Consider the following 5,206-nt stretch of genomic DNA (forward strand, 5'->3'; position numbering starts at 1 on the left):
TTTTCTTCCCTGTACAATGGCATGACCATAAGCTCCACCCTTTCTTTCCTGGCCCCATTAGCATTAATCACCTTCAACCTTCCCCAAGACCTGGCAGAGTAGAGGTAGCACCTACTTCTTAATAGACTCAAACTGTCATTGGCAATGAAAGATGAGTCTGCAAAATCTTGAAGCATCCCAACTTCCCGGCTTGCCAAGTCCAGAGAAGGAAACAGGGCAAGGAATCAGGAGAGACCTGCTCTTCAGGACAGGTCCCTGTAGATGGAGCAGGAAAGTCAGCTGCTTTATCTTTGTTGCTCCTCCTTCCCCTAAATGCTCCATGAGTGACATCACCATGCCTGCAGTAGACTGAGGTTGTTTTAACTGATTTTTTCCAGGAAGATGATATAGTATGTGCTTGGTAAGGTTAATATATTTCTTTTCCCAAGTGGAATGTTACAGTACCATTAAGCAAAAACAGATTTCTCAGAAACCCAAATATTATGTCTTTGTGAGCTAGAAAGATGAACATGTGTAGATGCCTCTCTGACACACAGGGAGCAGCTTTATAAATTCTCATCATTCATAACAAAAGCTCAGTTAGTTGATGGGCTTACCTTTTTTTAACTGCCAGGCTAGTTCCATCATTACTTATCTATAAGATCAGAAGATATTTGGAATAGGCACATCAAACTGTTTAAAAATGGGATGCTAACTTCTTCCAGCCCTTTCCCATCCTGAGCTCCAACACTCACTCACCAAGCAGCTAGTACGAAGAGCTGCTGTTTACAAAGAGTTTCCAAAGGACTAGACGCTGTGCTAAGCATTTTACGGATATTATTTCATTTCACCCTCACAATAATCCTATTTGGTAGATTCGTTTGCGTTATTTTTTTTTTTAAGTCACAAGAAGGAGAAACTTGGAGCTCAGAGAGGCTGAATGATTTGTTCAAAGTCATGCAGTTTGTAAATGTCAAAGTCAAACTAGAATTCAAGTCTGCAAGATTTGAATTCCATTCTTTTCAAAGGAGTGCAGCTTGACCTTGTAAACAAATAGATAAGTGAAGTCATGTTTGCTGAGTAACTACGATGTACCATATTAGGAATCATCACATAGTAATCCCAAGCCACCCAACAACATACTTATTTTTCAGGAGAAGAAACTTCTATCCTGGCAAATAATGAGAGGAAGTGAGATTTAGACTTAAGTGTGTTTGATTGTAAGTCTTTTCTTTCTTCGTTAATACAATTAATTACATATTGACTCATCTAACGTTAGAATCTTATCTTAGCATTTTCAAGAGATAATTTATGCGTTGTGCCTAGCTCAGGATCTGGAATGTAGGAGGCACTTAAATAATGTTCATTTTTACCACCTCACCCCCCATCACCTCAAGATTTTTTTTATCACTTGCTCCTCTCTCCTTCCCAGTGAATAAAAAGGGATAGCTCTTTTCCAGCCACGCAGAAGGGAGAGGTTCTGTCTCTTCAGCTCAGCTTGTGTTTTCCCTACTTCAATAAGTCTGTCCTGAAGACTGTTGGCCCAGCCCTTCCAGGAACATTTAGCAGAGCTAACAGCATCATGTAATCATTCCGCTTACTTTTTATCGTTTTTGAAGAATTAATGAAAAAGGAAACTTTGCAGGATCTCCATATACAGGCTTTGTTTTTCTTTTCCTTCTGGTTTTGCAAAGAAAGGCCCCTGCTGGCCTTTTAAGCTCAAGGAAAATTTAACAAACACTTGCTGCAAACCACCTTGCTTTTTACCCCGCATCAAATAACCTCCCCCACTCTGGAGATTTGCGTTCCAATCCCTGCAAAGGAGCAGCGAGAGGAAGCAGGATATTGAGTCTCATTAAGTTTCTTTGCTGTGTCAGTCCTCTTCCCCAGAGGGGGATGTAATACTCTCTTCATAATACTCAGCCCCTCTCACAAGTTGGCAGCTCCCTTCTCTCAACTTATATTCTTGGCTAAGAATGTGTTCACAGGGATTTCAAAAAAGCCTCCCCAAATACCTGTTTACTGACTTTCTCAGAGCTTTTCGGAGATGGCACAAGGCTGCTGTAGCTCTGAAGTTGGCTTCCTCTTGCTAATGAGGCCCCAGCTCCACACCTCCCTCAGCACTTGGCCTTTAGAGGTGGGCAGCCCAGCCTTGCCCTAATTCTTTCTCCTAGACTGACCCCTCTTTCTTCTGGCCTGAACTCTGTCTTCTCTAAAGAAGAAGCTGTCTGTTTAGTCTTTGGACCACGTGTTTCATCTAGGTGTACTACCCAGATAAAAACCTGAGGTGAGTCTCCACACTTGACTTTGGGGTATTTGTCTAATCCCCAGGACACTGCTGCTTGTGCCAATTCCCCTGGGTCTCACACTGTCCAGAATCATTTTGGTAAGAATGTGAAGAGATCTTCTCTGATACAGATTTTTCAAGTTCCAGAATGAATGTGTTGATAAATTTTATGACTGCCCAAATATTGGGCACTTGACTTGGGGTCTTCGGTGGCTTTTTACTCTATTTTTTGTCATAAAAAAGGAAATGGAGATAGAAATGAAATCACAATGCTAGGCCATATAAGCCAACAAATAGTAAAGATTATGTCCAGACACTCTCACTCTAGAATATATGGGTATATAAAATACACAAAATATAAACTCCGCATGTCAGTTTGTTGTCCTGTAGCATCCTGCATGTTGCTTTGATTCTGGTATTTCAAATCCCAGCAAGGTTATCCATGGTGGATATGGATCAGTGGAGCTTCCAGGCTAAGACAGACAAGCAAGAAATACAAGAAAAACCTGACAAGCTACTTCCAAAACTTATCCAATGAAAACACTATGAATCACAACAGATTATCTAAGAGAGAATGAAAGATAGCCTTCTAGGTTGGAAGGCACTCAAAGTCCACAGTGGCTGCAACAATGGACATGGACTGATAATTATAAAGAGGCTCAGGCAACATTTCATTCTATGAAATGCTGTCGATGGCTTGCTGTGAATCAGAACTGACTCAAATACTGATAATGACATTAAACTTCTTTGAACAAGAAGGTACCTGGGTTAAGATGAGCAACAAACACTAGAGAGAGGGAGAAAACAACAACAAAAACCCACAAAAATCCCAAGCTACCAAACACAAAACCTCACGTTGTTCTGCCTAGTCTTTGGAAATCCTATTCTAACCTCCTTCCATTCCCAGTTCATATCTTCCTTTTTCCACACTCTCATTAAGGAGATTTTGCTCCAGCCAAGAGCTATCAAGAGCTGTCTTCTGTCCACAATTATACCACTCCCACTGCCATTCTATATTGATCATAGAAGCCTCTTTCCTGTGATGTTATTATCCCCTTCTTCCTTTATGCAAAGTCAAAACCCTATCTCACTCTCCTTCAAAAAAACCTGTTGTCTTACCCAATTGTGATTCAAATAAAAAGTATATTTTATTTGTACCTCCTGATTCAAATAAAAAAATATATTTTATTTGTAGCTCTTCTGATGTGGGAAGGAAAAGGAAGAAGTCTATAAAAGTGCTTTCTAAGAGTGTGACTTCACTTCAAAGAGAAGCTTGATCCAAGCGGGGCATCCTCCTCAGAACCCTGAAAGCCTATTCTTTCATCACCTCACTCGTTGCTTTTCTTTTTAATTAGCATGGCACTATGTAGTAAGATTTATGGAGATGCCAGTATGATAAGATGTAGTATTTCCCTAAACTTGCCTGTAGTTTAGTGGTTAGCCTAGTGATATGGAACTGCATTGCCAACCCAAAAGCATGTGGTTTTCAATTCACCAGCAGCTCCACAGCAGAAAGAGGAGCACTCGCCTCCCTTGTGATTTACTGTTTCTGAAAATCTCCTAGAGGATCAGCTGTGAGTTGATTCCGGATTCCAACTTGATGTTCTGTAATGTAACGACTTAATAGTACATAAATAATTGCATTTCAATGCAAAAACTTACCAGTGCCTCCATAAAGGCAGTAAAAATTAGGAAATCCTGAAATGGAAAAGACAACCCTAAATTAAGAGCAGTAAAGGAAATTTAAAAAAAATCAGTATTATAATTTTTTGTTTGGTTTTTTTGGCATTTGGTTTTGACTTTGAGAGATCCACTTATTTTGTAAACAAAGCTTTGAAGACTAAAAGAAAGTATAATAATAGCCATGCAGGAAGACTTTGTATTGAATAAGGATCTGTGTGGGATACTCATGAGAATTAATATGCTAACTTTGTACTGTGGTCAAAAAAAGGAATGTGTTAGGTACTAGAGAAAACATGTTGGAGAATATAAGGAGTCAGGGTTTTATATTGTGTGCAATATAGGAATTTGGAAGCAGGAGTGGCTTTGGAAGGAATGGCATCCACTTTCTAAACAACATGCCTCCGGAAAGTCTATGAACTTTGATAAATATTGATAGCTGTAGAGGGGCTTCAGGCCTTTTGTTCATAGGGTTGCTATGAGTCATGCTGGACTCGAAAGCAATCAGCAACAATAGGAATACTTGAAGATCTTTAATGTGGAGAAGGAAATGATCAGAAAAATTCTATTAGCCATTTAAAGGAGTTGAGGTATTAGCTATTTATCAACTAATAGGTCTCTGTAAAAATCTGTGGGAAAGGATAATTACCTAAGCCAAGACAATGGCCAAGGGAATGGAAAGGAGAGGAAGAGTGTAAAAGAGATGAAATTTGCCTCTGTCTAGAAACAGCACAGAAAGAGAAGGGTGGAGTAAAGGTAAATCTAAGAAAATAACAGGAACAGGGAAATAGAAGATGGATGGTCGTTAAAGACAGGATGGGTAAGACTAATAATGAAATCAGGTGAAGTCTTTTGTGTTTACAGTGCTAATAAAACCCTCAATGGAGCTGTTAGTACACAAAGTTGGGAATTATAGCAAAAGTTGGACAAACTATGTTTGGTGGTCCCGAAGTGTAAAGTTTAAAACTACAAAGATTATCAAAGACAAAATAGAGCCAACTTATGGCCCCTAATTTATGGTATAACTAGACTATCAGCCATAATAAAAATGCATAAATAGAAGATACATTTAGAAGGAATCATCTAAAACGTAAATCTTCATGTCCATCAATAGTCTTCTCCCAAAGAGTTTTAAAAAGGAAGCAGTAGACTGAGGGGAAAAATACATGGCAACAGAATATCTGACAAGAAATTAAACTCTAAAATTTATAGAAAACTAATAATTCAACCTGTATGCAGAGCAGATTATCCGAGAGGCTG

Source organism: Elephantulus edwardii, unplaced genomic scaffold, assembly GCF_000299155.1.
Source record: "Elephantulus edwardii isolate Elephantulus edwardi_28Jun2011 unplaced genomic scaffold, EleEdw1.0 scaffold00174, whole genome shotgun sequence".
In the NCBI taxonomy this organism is placed as follows: domain Eukaryota; kingdom Metazoa; phylum Chordata; class Mammalia; order Macroscelidea; family Macroscelididae; genus Elephantulus; species Elephantulus edwardii.